Raw genomic sequence first — 17,241 nt, 5'->3', positions numbered from 1 at the left:
CAGGGCTGCCCAAATGAACATCTTCAATGCGATACATGGTTTCAAATTTGAAAGTGCAGTTTGTCAAGCTCCAATTTTGTGTTATGTGCAAATGCAGCTTCTCCCCTTCTTATTGTCTCCAGTTAAACAGTTCAGGACTGCTGTGCAATGATATTTTATTGTATTTTTATTCTTGTATACCACAACTTGAAAATTTTTGTGTCCCACAGACAATGATGCTTCTTAAGAATGATGCTTCTTATGAGACCTTGGGCTCTTAAGAAAACAATTGCCAATGTGGAATAATCCCATGTGGAATACAATACAGCGCCCCCACCTGGATGAGAACCCCAAATTCCCTCTGCTGCCAAGTAATTTGCAAGCAATCACATGCAGTTTTACTGAGGTGTCATAGCTGGGAATAGAGTCCTTCCTCAGAATCCTTCCTCAGAGCTTTTTATTTAGATTTAGATTGTCACCCCTCCTCACAATATGGGCTGCTTCACTCATGATATTTTTTAGCTCAAGCAAGAAAATCACACATATTTGTAAACACCTGTTGTCATATAGGTACAGGGAGCTGAGATTGGCAGCAGTTTGAATGCAATGGCAAACCCAGTTTTACAACATATATTTTCAAGTTCCTGCCATTGCAGAAATCATGGATATTTCCCCAAAACAGTGCCTCCGTGTGAGAGTGGATTAGCTGTGAATCTGGCAGTGGTTTCACACCTTCTAGAAATGATCACATGGAGTCTATAGCCCTGTACGGATATTCTGTAACTGGGTGCATGGTAACCCAGGGGAATGGAAAAGATCTGGCCAGCCATGCTCCTTGGGGACAATATTGGTTGGCATCCTGGCTAAAGCTTCATGTGCACTATGTGACATGTACTTGTGCAGTGGAACTTATCTGCATGCCATGGAGTGAATTTTGTCCATCTCTTATGTCATAGTTGTTGGAAATTCTCTGTAGTGAGAGAACCCCTTTCTCATTATAGCAGAGTGCACAGAGGCACAACACAGCGGAATTTGCTTAGGCATGCGTGTATGCTGTGAGTAAAGTAACTTGGAGCCAATTCATAGTTTCAAATCAATATAAAAGGCATTTATTAAGGAACTCCATTCTAGATAGGAAAGTGAGGAGTTAGGATCTCTAATCTATCTATCTAGCTGGATGCAGCTGGATTCTGCATCTTCTCTGCACACATGGTGCAGGGAGAGGAGCTTGCCATGTTGCAAGGTAGAAGGACAGGTAGGGGAGAGAGAGAGGAAGGAAGTTAATCCCTAAGAGTACCAATCTACATTTCAAAGGGATAGTGTCAGAGCAGTGGAGAAGGGGTGACCAATGTCTTGACCCTCTAGCCCTCTGACCCACTAATCTGTCCTCCACTGTCTGAGACAAGAGACAGCGCAAAGTCCTTTAACTTCCAACAATAGTTATGTCATGTCATGTCATAGTCATGACATGTCATAGTTATGTCTTATGTAAGAGAAATCTTGTCCATCTCTAATGTCTCTTATTTTGTCCATCTCTTATGTCCCTGAGGACCGCACAACCTTCAGGGAATATTTTCAGGTGGCACAGGGCACGTCTAGGGGAAGAGGAGATGAGTGAAAATCACACATGAGCACTGGTGCTGCAGTAGTCAGTAAGTCTTGTGTAGCATGGGTACTTTCTCTCACTGTGCACATACACCCTTAAGTCAGAGTCTCAGCCATTCTTCGGGGCCACATTCCCTGCTGTCCCTGGGTTCCAAACTTGTCTGCAGCGACAAGTGTTGAACCAAAGGCAAATCTTCCCCTGTGACTTGGAATATTCAACACCCAGAAACTCTCCCAGGTTTACGGTTTGCCTCTGCAAACAAGTGCTAAACCTGGGGACAGCAGGAAGTGAGGCCATGGAGTGTGTTGACACCTGAGTCATGGATAGCTGCCATGCTCCCATTCCCCTGTAGCTGGTACATGGTACCCAGGTAGGGTTGACAACATTTCATTGCCAGAATGAGGGACACAAGTTTGGGGCCAGTGGGGGTGGGTCGGGAGGTGTATGCAATGGTAATCAAGAGACTGAGTATCAGTGATGTATATGCTATTGAATATCTATCTATCTATCTATCTATCTATCTATCTATCTATCTATCTATCTATCTATCTATCTATCTATCTATCCATGCTCCTTGGAGGATGAGCAGAATATAAATGTAAAAATATTGAATAATGCCAGCATTGTTATTATTTAGAACATAATTATATTATAACACATTTCAGGTCTCAAAATAGTTTACATAGCAAAATGAAGTATTTTACACTTCATAAAGGTAAAGTGTGCCATTGAGTCTGTGTCAACTCCTGGTGACTACGGAGCCCTGTGGTTGTCTTTGGTAGAATACAGGAGGGGTTTACCAATGCCTTCTCCATTGCAGTAAGTGATGATGCCTTTTAGCATCTTCCTATATTGCTGCTGCCCGATATAGGTGTTTCCCATAGTCTGGGAAAGATACCAGCGGGGATCTCTGGCTTGTTAGTCAAGTCACTTCCCCACTGTGCCATGGTGGATGTTTATTTGTAAGCTGTTCTGGTTGCTGTTGCAGAAGCTCATGGCGGTGGCGAGAGGGGGAAGTGGAGAGGAGGGTAATCAAGTCCTTAAAACAAAATAAACAATGTTAAGAAGACAGGTGGGAGTCAAAACCATGCATCACCCAGAAACCTACAAGCAAATCCTTATCTACCTTTTGCTCACCCAAACTATTTCCCAGATCAAGGATAGCCAACCTGGGAGTTTCTAGCGGCTGTTGGACTATCATTCCCATCATCCTGAGCCATAACAGCTGGGCATGATGGGAACAATAGTCCACCAGCAATGGCAAAAGAGCCCCAAGTTGGCCACACCACAGTCAATGACTTGCAGGAGCTCTTTTCGCCTCCAGCAGTAATAATTACACCCACAGGAAGGTCCAGGTGAGTTCGCAGCAGAGGAACTTTCAGTCGCCATACTCTGGCTGGACTCTGGAGACAAAGCAACAAGACCTCCCTACCTTGCCAGCAGCATCTCCTTTTTGGCACAAAAGAACCAGGGGAAAGAAATAACTTTAAATGTCTCCCCACCAACCACCATCCATTCCCTGTTTCGGTTGTTGCAGCAAGAAGAACTCTGGCAAAATAAATTCAATATAGGAGCCAGAGAGAGAGAGTTCAGCCATTCAAACATCACACGCAATAAATATGCCCATTTCTAATTCTTCGAAGGCACTACAAGAGTAGCAAAGCAGTCTTAGTTTGCTCCACTATTGAAAAGACAGAAGGCCGGGGGACGAGAGAGTGGGGGAAAAATCCACATGGAGAATGCATACCTGCTTCCAGTGCTGGCACAAGGGGTTGTGGCGCCCTTGGCCAATTTTGCTCTGGTGCCCCCCCCCCCCATTTTTGAAATAGTTTGTCTTCTGAGACACCACTCAGTTTTATTATTTCTCCCATAGGGAATAATGGGGATTAGATTATTTGATATCACATAGATTCTACATAATGAATCCCTATGTAGGATCTATGTGCCATCAGATAATCCAATACTATTGACATCAGAGAATCCACATGTGTTGGATTCCCTGATGGCACACAGATTCTACATAATGAATCCTTATGTATAATCTATGTGGCATCAAAGAATCCAACATATGTGGATTGTCTGGTGTTGGATTCTCTGATGGCCAGTTGCTTCCCCCCTGCTAAATATAAGAGAGTCACCACTTTAAAAGGCACCTCTTTGCTCAGTTTTTAGGGGGCTAACTGAAGCACAGGCTTCTTCAAGCAAGGAGAAGTTTAATTGCTCTTCTGAGAACACCCAAAGTGTAACTAATTACACCCTCATATATCATTCCTCAATGGGTGTCTCTCTCTCCCTTCACTGCAGTGCACTCCAGGCAGAAGCAACTTGGTTTTCTGTCTCCCTTGCTTAACCCCTACCCCAATCACCTTTCACAGTCCCCAACCCCAAGCAGAGGCAGCCCACAGTGGGCTTTTCACCTCCTTGCTCACCCCCGCCCCCCCCCGCCCGCATAGCAGCACCTTCCTACCCATTGGGGCCAGCCATGGTCAATCAGCAAGGGGAAGCCAAGGAAATAAATAAAGAATGAAGCAACTTACAGAGGTGCAAAGGGTTGACTTTGAGGGAGGGGATGGAAGGAAAGAACATTGCATGTTGTCGGAGGAACACTGGGAGCAGAGCAGAGGCAGAGCTCAGCTTCCAATTTGTGCAGGGGCTAGGGTCGGGACCAAGGGTGGTTGCTGTGTGCAGGCTCATGGTGCAGGCTGCAACCCCCTCCCAACAGACCCCCCTAGCACTGACCTGTTCCAGGAGGATGAGCACAGTCCCTGTCCTCGCTGGTGCCGGAGCCTGGGGCTCCCCATGCCATTCCCTCCTTTCCCAGCCAGCACTCCTCTCATCTCTTCCACATCCCCATCAAAAACCAGCGTGAAAGATCCATCTCCCTGATTGGCTGCTAAGTCAATCAGCAGCCAATCAGTGAGGCAGATTTCTTGCCCTAGCGTTTAAAAAAAAAAAACTGGGAAGGAGGCAGAGACATAAGGCAGGCTACTTCTTCTTCTTCCCGCTGGTTGGCTGCCAGCCTGCCTCTGCCCGCCCCCAGCCACCAAAATGCGGGAGAAATACAGTCCTGAATGGGACAAACATTTCTTCCCTGAAATGAGGGATGTCCCTCTTAATTCGAGACAGTTGGCAACCCAGTACAGGTATAGAATGGCTGCATAGGGTTACTGTTAGGTGTGAATTGGCCAATAGATATCTTAAATTATCTCTCGAACTAGAGGAGTTAGCCCATGGGTGACATCCCCTTGTCTGGTCAGAGGATACCAAAAGAACTTTCTTTCTCTGCAACCTGGGGAAAAACTCTATTCTTCCTGCAAAAGATGATTGAGATTTCAAGCTTTTGTTTACATCTTATGTTCACAGCTTGGCTTTTTAATAATTGTCCATCCGTCACTTTTCTGCCTAAGTAACTGACAATATTAAAAAAAAGAATAGATAGAGATAAAACATAAAAGCACATTAAAATAAACGTAGAAGGCAACAATAGCAATTCATAGATAAGCAGCGATGGAGGAACAGTAAAAAATTACAAAAACATCAGAAATATTTTCACTTGCCAGTGGAAACAAGTATAGGCAGGTGCCCAATGGAACAAGAGAATCCCATTGTGCAGGGACTACTACAGAGCAAGTCCTATGGATTTAATAGGGAGATATTACATGTGTCTGTGCAAATGGAAACATTCCATGAGGATAGCAATACCGTTCATGTAAGTGAACAGTATTAAACCTTAGTCTTGGATTCACGTTTGGAAAAATTAACATGAATAACCAGTCCCCTTATAACATAACCCTGTCACTCATGTGATCCCTTAAAAACCTAGTCTGTATATGGAAAGCATCATTTTGGGAAAGGATTTTCAGGTTATATATTAGCCTGACCAGCTGATTTCAAACAAAACTGTGGCCTGTTTAAATCTAGAGGCATCTTTTCTGTCTCCTTGCAGTCATGCAGCAATGAGGCCAGGACAAGCCAAAAGCAAAGGCTGGGGGTAAACAAGGGAACGAGATGAAATTTCTACCCCTAGGTGGAGTATTCTGCACATTGGAATTTTTGACATGTTGCAAGACCAGAGACAGAAATGTTTTAGAAGCCTAGTGATGTTCCTTGTTGGAAGTTTGCCTTATTTGAGACCTATTTGGGGGGTCGGGGGGGGGGACAGGATTTCTTGAGGAACTTTAAAGGAAGACATGGCTTTTATTTAAGATATAGTAAGAAGTGCAGGTTTCTATTTTGTGAGCAATGAAACCTAGGAAAAGGTAGATGTTTACTGTTTGCATGTTGTTTTTATCTCTATTCCTGATTTCCTTTCCTTTCCTTTCCTTTTCAAACTACTTTACATACTTCAGAGATAAGGTCCACTCACTGCAGGAGTGCATTGTGATTGACACTCCATGCTTATGGGAAACAGTCACTTTTCAGAAGCGTGTGTTTACTTTGTCTTCAAGTCTCAGGTGGAAAGCAAATCGGAAACTCCATGGATCAGGAGTCTGGTCTGAAGGCACATGTTGTAACCACCTTGCCCGACCTTGCACTAATCAGGGCTCATTTGGTGAGAGGATAAGAGACCACTTGGGAACCTGCACATGCCTCCTGCAGTTTAATCATGAAAGAAAGGTGGTATATAAATAAAATAAAGAAATACTGTAGTCTTGGGGATACAGTTCAATAGATTATCCTTATATATGACTAAGGACTTGCCAAATTTGATTGAAGGGAGAGCCCTAGTTTTGTTTTCCCTATCAACATTCTAGCTCCTGGGGTCATTCACACAACTTACCAGATGGGTGGGCAGGCTGGAGAAAGGTTTTGCAAAACTTGCCTTCTCCCCAGACGAGCATCCTGAGCTTGGTGGGAGTATGATCCACACTCCCACACGATCCCCACTGCTCTGTGCAGCGTGGAGCAGGGCGGATTGCTCTTGTTATCCTGGACTCCGGGTATCCCACAGTGCACCACGTGCTGAGCATGGTTCACTGGCAGATTCCTTCAAGGGATGGGTGCTCTAGGCGGGGGTCTCTTTGTCAGCGTGAGGTACAAGTAGCCTGCATTGGCACCCAGTACTGGCAGCCTGGTTAAGGGAGTGTTTGTACCCTCAACCTTGGCTGAGAGCCAAACTTCGGTGCTGGGTTTGGCGCCATGGCACCACCGGGATCCATGTGGATTCTGGCAGTTCTCACAGGCAGCCAAGCCCAAGTTGGCTGCTTAAGCCTGGGCTTGACTGCTTGTGAGAACAGCCTCCCTGTCTTCCTATTGCCCAAGTTTGAATTCTTCCGCTCTCAGCCTGCTTCTTGGGTCCAGTTTCGTCAACCATCCTTGAAAAACTTCACTATCCTCTGAAGGGGTCTGGGAAGAGGCAGGCTGTTTTCTGCCAGTCCGTGAGAGGCTGCACATCCAGATCAGCTCTTATGTACCTAATTTTCACCCTTCCTGTGTAATATCTGAAAGGGGAGCATGCACATCTTGCCCATGAGCAGATGCATTAGCTCCAGATGTATGAATAGCTTGTGCACGGCTTTATCATGGGGTAAATGTGCAGGTTCCCCTTTGGATGTAATGTTAGAGGCACACATCAATCACACATCTCTTCTCTGCTCAGATGACATCCAAAGCTATTCTGAGTGCTCCACTAGGACCCAAAGCTATTTAATTACACCTGTCATTGAAAGAATTCAACTTTCTATGTGCATCTTTGCCCTCCTTAATGGATGGTCCTTTGATAGCCCTTTTGCTACCTCTGCATTCAGTCCAAATGGGGGGAAAAACACCCCCATGATTCTGCTGGGTTTTAGTGTGCTTGCTGCTGTTTCTGTAATTGTTACTGTTTTATTATTCGAGTTGTTTCATACGACTTTGCTATTTTGCTTTAAAGCAGATGTGGCCCCAAGAGTCTTGTCAGTGAAAAGCAGCTTATAAAATAACTAACCAAGTGTCAAGCTACACAATATGTTAAGGATGTCATTAGAGTTGACATACTTGATATTTCTTTACAAAATAGGAGCCTTTGTGGGGCAGGGAGAGATCCAGTCTCTGTGTCAGCGGAGTCTGCATCATGGGAGGCTTTAATCTCTCTCCCACCACAGTCCTAATCCAGATGACATTTGCAATCTGGATCAAGAGCTTCAGGAGGAAAGCTCTCATTGGTGCCAATAGAAGCTTTCCTCCTCGGGCAGCCATGAGAGGAGACCTGATATGGATCAGAACCACAGTGGGGGCAAAGCCCCCTTCCCCCCCTCACTACAATCCTGATTTGCATCTGGCCCCCATGGTTTCTATTTAGTAAAGAAAAAGATAAATATATCAGCTCTAATAACATTCTTAACCTAATGTGTAGTTTGGCTCTTAAGTACTACTACTACTACTACCACCTAGCCAACCTTGCACAGAACATCTGTGCGGTATTTGGGGCTGGTGTTTCCCACCCGGGCTGGTCCTCCCCCCGTCCCCGCCTGTGGTTTCTGGCCAGCTTTAAAGCTGGCCTGGCCCCTCCTGGGCCATCTCCTCTTCCTGGTGGCCCAGCCGCCTCCTCACCCCGCCGCCACCTCGCTACCACGGCTGGGCCCAAAACTGCTGCCACCTCACCACCGCAGCCAGACCTGACGCCGCCTCACCACCAAGGCTGGGGCTGCTGCCTCCTCATTGCGTCCGCCACTGCCTCCTCATCGTGTCCGGGCCTGCCGCTTTCCTCATGTGGCTCCTTCCCAATCGGGCCCCAATTTGTTCATCCTTGCTCCTGTCTTTGCCGGGAACTCTTGCAGCATGTTGCGAGAGTTCCACGTGAGAGTTCCAGCCTGAAGACACACATCCCCATGGTGGGCAGCTAAGAGAAATACTACTACTACTACTACTACTACTACTACTACTACTACTACTACTGCAATAAGATCAAAAGTAGAAAAATCAACAACAAACAGCAAGTGTCGCTTTTGTAAAGAAGCAGATGAAACAGTGGACCACCTGATAAGCTGTTGTAAAAAGATCGCACAGACTGACTACAAACAAAGGCAATGACAAGGTAGCAGGGATGATACACTGGAACATCTGCAAAAAATACAAGCTACCTGTAGCCAAACATTGGTGGGACCATAAAATTGAAAAAGTGGTAGAAAATGAAGATGCAAAAATATTATGGGGCTTCTGACTACAAACAGACAAACATCTGCCATGCAATACACCAGATATAACTGTAGCTGAGAACAAAGAAAAACAAGTCAAAATAATTGACATAGCAATACCAGGGGATAGCAGAATAAAAGAAAAAGAAATAGAAAAAAATCACAAAATACAAAGATCTACAAATTGAAATTGAAAGGCTGTGGCAGAAGAAGACCAAAATAATCTCAGTAGTAATTGGCGCCTTAGGTGCAATTCCAAAACAATTTGAAGAGCAGCTCAACACCATAGGGGCCACAGAAATCACCGTCAGCCAATTACAAAAAGCAACTTTACTGGGAACAGCCTATATTCTGCGACGATATCTACAACAACAGCAACAACATTGACAATAAAATTGAAAGGCTGTGGCACATAGGTGTTATACACACACACACACACACACACACACACACACACACACACACACTTTACTATGCTTTTTGTTACCACTATCCAGCCTCATTTAAGATTTCTTTACTTCATGAGCTGAGCTTCAGCGGAGGGGGGGGGGGGCATTTTAACATCTTATCTCTGGGCCCACTCCAACCTTGCTACGCCCCTGGGTTAGTTAGTTTATAACTAACACCCTTCATTGACACTAGTCTCAGGGCAGCATACACTTTCAAAAAGAACAATAAGATTGTATTAAAAATGCCAATAATAAAACAATAAAAATGGCAAAAGGGAGCCAGCGTGGTGTAGTAGCTAGAGTGCTGGACTAGGACCGAGGAGACCCGAGTTCAAATCCCCATTCAGCCATGATACTAGCTGGGTGACTCTGGGCCAGTCACTTCTCTCTCAGCCGAACCTACTTCACAGGGTTGTTGTGACGAGAAACCTAAGTATGTAGTACACCGCTCTGGGCTTCTTGGAGGAAGAGCGGGATATAAAATGTAAAAATAAAATAATAAATAAATAAAAGCTGCAGCAAAAATACTAAGACCCAGCAAAGCCTAACACTTAAAAAAAAAAAAAAAGTTTCAGACTGAATGCAGAGATGGTGAAGGCACCACCAAAGCACCATCTATCAGAATGGCAGAGCTTGATTTCCAAACTAATGTACCTAAATGAATAAAAAAGGAAACAGCTTTTCACAGTAGCTTGGTGAAGCTTTTCTCATTGCTTTATCTTTCTGCCAGGAAAAGCTTTGCTTGCTTCTAATACAGTCTGCTGTTAAAAGCAGAACCAGGTTTTATCTTGCAATCTTGTTTTTTTATTGCTGTTTTTAATTGATTGCTTATTATTGTTGTTGTTTTATTTGTAAACCATGATTTTTCTAATTTGAAAGGTATGATCGAGATCTCTTAAATAAATAAAAAACAAAAGGCAGCAAGCTGAGGATGGAGAATAAATCTTTCAAAACATCATGTAAATCAGGCAAGTGAGAGTTCATTTTCCTACCCTCAGGAATGAAGGGGGAAACTGCACCCACTTAGACCTCTGACACCTACTTTTCAGCTTGCTGGAGGAGAAAACGGAGTCTAACTTTAGATTGGCTGCTAATTGTCTAATTAGTTTGTTTACTGCTATGCACACCTTGCAGCCCATTCCACCAGATTCTTCCTATCAGTGACGGATGGCCAAGTTCATCCCAGCAGCATTAAAACAGTCTTGTGATTGCCTTCCTCATAAACACTGGCCTGGAATTAGGAAAAGGTATGTCCATTTCTCCCCCCCCCCGCCCACTCTACCCACTTGCTACTCCTGCACCTCCTTCCTTGAGACTTCCTTCCTTCCTTCCCACTATGGCAACCCACTCTGTCTCTCACACACAGTGCCATACCTCACACATTTGCCACTGCTAACAACAACCTGTCAGCTCTTTCTTTGCACCGTGCTAGGCACCCTTTGTTTTCGCAGCCCAGCAAGCCTTGCAGCTGTTGTCCGAGGCCTGCTCCGCCAGCCTGTGATCAGTCAGCTGCAAAATCCTCCCTGAACAACTCAGTATTCACAGCTCTAATCGGGCCAGCGGACTGTTTCCTCCTCTCTTGCAGTAAATCTTTATCACTTGTGCTCTGCTCGTCAGTTAGTGGCGCCAGCTCTTTGGGCTGCTCTATCCTTTTCCCATACTCTGTGGCAACGTGTGCTCTGAATGCTAACACCAGCCTTGTTTAGACTCACTGCTAACTTGGGGCTGTGATCCACAAGTTGGAGAGGTCCAAATTCTTTTCTCTTCCCCTTCTCCCCCCTCCCTGCCCCATCCTCACAGTTTTCACGTACAGCAAATTTCTCTCTACTCCAAGGGGGAAAAGAGACATTCTGAAAGGATTCACTTTGCCTATTTCATATTTTATCCATATATGTTAATTATATGATTGTCTTGTCATTTCCCCTCAAGGAAACCTGCTGCATTCTGGATTACGAAGCCTTTGGGCCAAGGATGAAGATAAGCTCTGCTGACAGATGCAATAACTAACAGCAAGACATCCCTACAGGAAACTGGCACAAGAAACTGGCACAAACTTCTCTGACCACGTGCCCAAGCTGATTAGCAGGCCTCATCATTTGTCTTTCAAATGATTCCAATTCCAATTCAAATTTGATTCCCACATATCTTGTTTGAGACCATAAAGTTTGTATGTTGAGTTTTAAAACATTTTGCTCTGCAATGGTAACTTTAGATTCCTTAATGTGTCTTTTCACAGAAACATCTTCTCAGGTGAAAATGGAAGTAAGCAGACCTCATGCGGATTTCCACATGAGAAACCAGTTTATTCATTTGTATCCCACCCTTCCTCCAAGTTGCATGTTATCCTCATAACTTTCCTGTGTAGTAGGTTAGGCAGAATGAGAGAGAGACCTTAATAAGCCCAGCTATTGAGTTTCATAGTGGAGTGATGATTATATGAAGCTGAACTAGGTTTCCAAAATGTAGCAGGTCAGCATTATGCCACACTGGCTCAAATTTGCTAATCAAACCTTACATCATAAACCTTGAATATGAGACATGTATTTCTACTGGACAAATGTTAACCATTAGGGTATCTTGGACCACTGTCCCTACCATGAGTTCCCCATCCATGTTGCTGCTCAACAGCTGGCTTGTTTTCTTTCCCTTTATCTATGATTGTTCTTTGGGCTGTGACATACACATGTCCAGGCATTCACCTGCATGTGTGTCGAGGGTGGAGCAGGATTACAGTCACTGGCGCCATCCCTACTGCCATTTGATGTGACATATGGAAAAAACCTATCTTCTTGGCTGAAAGAGGCTACTCTCTTTAAGGATGGTGAGGTAGCTCAGTGGTACACCACATGCATTGCATATAGAATAGTCCCAGGTTCAATCCCTAGCATTCCAGGTAGAGCCGAGAAAGACCATCACCATTGTTGAGACCTGTGGTGCTGCTACTGTTGACCTGGAAGCAGAGGCACTGCTGTGGAGAACTACTGGTTGCACCAACAGTGTTCTATTCTTTTTACCCATTGTTGTGAATGGGGGAAAAATATGGTAATGCTGCTAGCAAAACTACCAGTTATCTACAGCCGTGCCACTTTCAAAAAAACTTTGTTTTAAAAAGTCATTAAAATCAAAGGGTGGGCTGATCTCCTTGAACATCCACCCATTTAATGTCATCATCATGTAGGAATGCCATGTGAAATTAAAAGGTTTTCTGTCCAGCTATGTGGGAGGTATTAATAGTTTTGAGTCTCCCATTGATCCCTACGGGGAATTATGATTAAAGTTGGAAATGTGGGTGCAGCTTCCCCTAGTGGTGAATATTGCACATATTCACGCAATTGTAGATCTGCCCCTGCCTGAAGCATAAAACACATATGATTTCCGATTCCCCAATACATTGACAGCATATTTCTTTTATGATGATTTCCTGCTTCTGTGACTGCCCTTTTGCTTTGCCTTCTGTCATATTGCAAGAATCAAATGTGTTACGAGGTCAGTTTCAGACAATATGTTCACGAACCTGTCCTAATCATGTGGGGCAGGAGCATGGGCACAAACGTCTTCCCATATTTATGTGCCATTCAGCTCTTCCCCAATTTATGTGCCGTTCAGCCTAATTTTGCATCTGAACTCCCCTCAACACACGTACAACTTTAAAACAGTATTTAATCCACACATTGAGGAATAGTTCAGATGAATCACTTCCCTACACGATTAGATGACCGTGGAACAGTGCACCGGTGGAGAGATGTGTGCCCATGCTCCTGTCCTATGTGATTAGGACGAATAGTTGGAGTATTGCCCAAACCAGCACATAGTGTTTCAAGAATAGTGTTTCAAATGTAAAGAATACCTTCTTGCCAAAGTTTGTAACTTTCTGCCATAGTGGTGACCATCCATTGCTTTGACTGTTCTGACCCAGTTACATGACGGACATCATACAAGCATCATACGGACATCATCATGATGAACATCATACAAGGGTAATTTTAATGATCACCACTTCTCTTTCTGGTGTAACCAACATTTTTGGGGGAGCAAGTCCTGTTGAGCTTAGTGAAATGTATATGTTTGTAAATGACTTGACTAGCAAGCCAGAGGTTGCCGGTTTGAATCCCCGCTGGTATGTTTCCCAGACTATGGGAAACACTGAAATCGGGCAGCAGCAATATAGGAAGGTGCTGAAAGGCATCATCTCATATTGTGTGGGAGATGGCAATGGTAAACTCCTCCTTTATTCTACCAAAGACAACCACAGGGCTCTGTGGTCTCCAGGAGTTGACACCGACTCGACAGCACAATTTAAGTAAGCGTGCCCAGGGTCAAACTGCACAAAAGTGAGGTAGTGTGATCTTGGCTTTCATCTGAGACACCTTGCTTGGGGTTGCTGGGTCATTCGGTATACTATACACTTCTTAAGGCTCTGGCGCTCTTCTGCCATCTACTAGTCATATCAATATGATATGACAACTTTCCTGGTATTGCATTGTTTTTCCTGGCTAGCTGCCTTCATTGCTGCCAGCTTTTTCAGTGGCAGGAGTGATGCTTCCCTGTTCTTTCACATGTGGAATCTCTGGAAGCCCTGTTACTGTATGAACTAGGAACCTCACCTTGATAACATCTGTTAACACAAAATTGTTTTGTTTGCTGTAGTGCATCTACAGAAAAATTTGACCTAAACATATTTTCAGCCATAGGCAATGTTCTGATGGGTCACTATAACAAAATGTTAAATGTGGTGGTTTGGTTCCGAAATGAAATGTCTGGCTATCAGCAAGAGCCTCCTTATATGTAATCTTTCCTTAAATAATTTGCAATTTGAACATTGCAGTGTGCATTCATGCAACATACATACATACATATTTAATACTAGAAAGAGAAACATTAAGCAGACTGATTGTTGTTCCTCTAGAATGGAATTCATCTTCCTTTATCCTCCAGGTTTCCCAGGGGTTGCGGAAGTTCGGTATTGTGTTCCTTCATTTATTCACAAATGTCTGGCTTGTCTTGATCAAAAAAGTGTCAGTAATGAACACTGAATTAGGGGAGGTGTGGAGAATTTATAAATGGATCCATGTGATCACATCCTCCCCCCACACCTCCAGTTAATTCTTTCCTCACCTCTCCCATTTAAAGACGAGGAAGAAAGAGCAATGCAGATCTGGCGACAGTTTTTTACTTCTATCAATTTCTCTAATTAATATTTCTTTCTGCCATTAATTCATCTCCTCCTGAAGAATCCTTGTTTTCATGCATGCTGACATTTGTGTTAAGATTATGATGATCACTTTCTTCCTTTTCAAAGTTCATTTTTATGAAAAACCACCAAATGTTTTAAACACCTAAATAAAAGAATAACTGCACAGGATTCTTCTTGTAGCAACAGTTTTTTCTGTCTCTTGAATAATCACATTTCCCATTGTGGGGGATTTTTCAAAATGCTTGTTTTGATGTCCTTACAATACACAATCTTGAAGACCCTTCTCTTGAGACTCTGGATCAATTAAAGGTGGTCTTGTTCTCAAGCCACGGCTAGCACAAACCTTTGCTTATTAATTCCTTCAAAGGGTATTTGTCATCATGGAAAGCTGTGAATGCAGTTTGGGTTCAGTGATTTTTAAAGGTATTGTCTTTAGACTGCCAAGTATCTTAATGATCTGCAATCACAAAGTTGCTTGTGTCTGTAAGAAGATACAGTTACTTTTTGCCTTCTTGATTGATGGTATGTTCTATCAGGGAATGAGGAAAAGTCATTCAGGTATGCTGTTTTTCCAAAAACCAGAAGAACATGCTTCCTGCTTCCTGTCAGCATTTCTGGTTAGCAGCTTGATCACCCAGAGCAAAGTTATGTATCAGTTTTCAGCCCTTGAAAAAACCCACAGTGGCTGGAGAGGTGGGTCATCAGTAGGTATATCCCATTGCCATTGTAGGGTGATTTTCAAAGGCAGCCAGTGATGCACTTTGATGGCAGGTAAATCCCACCACTACTGTGCGGCAATCAAGTGGGGAAATCCTACCCTACTAGCAATTGTCGGGAAATGACAGTGAAGGCAGAAACTGCACAGTCAACATTATGCAAGTTGGAGGCTGCTGACTGGTTAGCACTGCCTGCTAATTAATTAGTACCCACCTGCTTGTGTGATGGATCTCCATCACCTCTATTGCCTTTTCCTAATGGTTGGTGGCAAAGGCATGATTTCTCCCTTGATTGCTCCACACAGCAATGGCAGGATATACCAGCAAACCACCTCAACAGCTGCCACTGTATAAGATCTAAAGAAATAACATGATGGGGCCATTCACACGACTGGGTGGAAGCAGTGGGGAAGGCTGGTCCAACTCACTGTCTCCCCAGACAATCGCTGAAATGTTGCTCTGCATGGTGTAGTGCAGAGCTTTGGAGGCTGGGACAGTGTGTCCTGGCCTCTGGATATCCCACAATTCACTGCGCAACATGCACTGGGGATTCCCCCCGGGAGAGGGGCGCTCTAGGCACCCATCTCTGTGTCCGCTGGGGCTGAATGCAGCCCCAGCAAATGCACAATCCCAGAGCCCGGGTTAAGGGCTTGCTTGAGCCTTTAACCCCTGCTAAAAGCTGGGTTAAAAAGCTGGGCTAGGCGGTGCTGTCCTGCTGGGATCAGGCTAGATCCTAGCGGTTCTCATGGGCAGCCTAACCCAGGCTGGGCTTCTCTAGCCTGGGTTATGGTTCACATGAGAACAGCCTCAATATGTACTGTGTTTTCCAAACTTGGGAATCACTGAGGTGCTTCACACGATCGGTGTGAAGCACCATTCGGGGTAGTGCAGGGAGAGCAGGCTTAGCCCATTCTCCCCACACAAGGACAGGGAGCCATCCCTGAGCAGCCAGATCAGCTGCCCACATGACAGCCAGGCGGCGGGGATCGGGGGCCAGTTGGTCCTCAGAAGTTCCAGGATGCCCTGCACAAGTGTGCAGGGCATTTTGGAGAGAACCCCAGGGTTTCAGCCTCCTGGTGGTAGTCTCCTTGTGTGTTGCCGTGGCGTGGAGTCGCACCGGGGCAGCACAAGATCAACAAAATGGGGTTAGTGGAGCGCTTGCTCCACTAACCTTGTTTAAGGGGGGGGTTAGTTTTTGCAGTTTGCTGCCAGGAGCCATGTGGCTCCCGAGGCAGCAGACAACCAAGGGAAATCGAGTAAGGCTCCCTTAGCTCGATTTCTCCTGGTTGTGAGAATAGCTTCTCTGTCTTTAGTCTGCACCACCCCCCTAAATGTTTATCTGTTCCACTAGTTTTTACAAATAAATAAGTTTTAAACTGCGATATTGTAATAAAATGGACAGCAATTAGGGTGGTGGTAAAACCTCCCCTCCGCGCCATTTTTTGTAGCCTTCCCTAAACCTTTAGGCTAGTTACAGGCCTGTCTTAAGTTATATTATAAGTTGCCTTCTTTTGTAATTATTAAATGCTTTCCCCCCCTTGATATGGATGGTGTGGTGGTGTGGATATATCATCTAAGATTTGGAGATTATGCAGGCTCTTGTGGGGAATTATACTTGATGCAAAGTCCACATTCCAAAGATGCAACTCCAATATTTAATAACTAGCTCAAACCCTGACAAGTACGCCGTTGCTTTCCCCAAGCCCACCCACTCTACCGCCATCTTCCTTTATCCTCTCACGCCACACACCCACTCCACACACTCAGCCCTCAAGTGGAGAAGCAGGACTGGCCACATGTTCTGCCCTGCACAATGTCAATGGCCAAGTAGATGGGGGTGGAGAGTTTCCCCCTCATCCGACTGCAGCCCTCTTGTCTAGCACTGAGGCCGTTGCCACAGACAAAGGAAGGAGTGGTGGCCAAGCCTGTTCTCCCAAGCCAACTTTTTACTACTTCCCCAAACTGGCTTTAGCCTTGACTTGAGGAGGCCCAAATAACAACTTATTCAGGGCTAAACTAGAGATCTGTGAATTACAGCTCTTTAAAACAAAGGTATTAATAGGAACCTTAAAGAGAGGGCTCTGATACCCGCCCCCCACAGTGTTGGGGGCAGAGGGTAACTGTTTTCAGGGAGGGCAAAACAGGCAGGGATCCCATGGGTATTTATTGGGATCCTCATGGG

The 17,241-nt window shown here is 44.7% G+C and overlaps 1 long non-coding RNA gene across 2 annotated transcripts; it reads left to right on the top strand.

Annotated features, from left to right (window-relative positions):
- Nucleotides 1-48: 48 nt before the first annotated feature.
- LOC128340489 (uncharacterized) lies at nucleotides 49-14,511 on the top strand. Of its 2 annotated transcripts, XR_008313753.1 has the most exons (4): nucleotides 49-1,631; nucleotides 6,034-6,202; nucleotides 10,029-10,396; nucleotides 11,079-14,511. It is a non-coding gene; the product is annotated as an uncharacterized LOC128340489 (long non-coding RNA). The 2 variants fall into 2 exon arrangements; XR_008313752.1 differs by having other exon boundaries at nucleotides 6,034-10,396.
- The last annotated feature ends 2,730 nt before the right edge of the window (nucleotides 14,512-17,241 follow it).

Source organism: Hemicordylus capensis, chromosome 1, assembly GCF_027244095.1.
Source record: "Hemicordylus capensis ecotype Gifberg chromosome 1, rHemCap1.1.pri, whole genome shotgun sequence".
Classification (NCBI taxonomy): domain Eukaryota; kingdom Metazoa; phylum Chordata; class Lepidosauria; order Squamata; family Cordylidae; genus Hemicordylus; species Hemicordylus capensis.
Note: the sequence above shows the minus strand (reverse complement) of the source record. Positions and strands in the feature narration are given on the sequence as shown.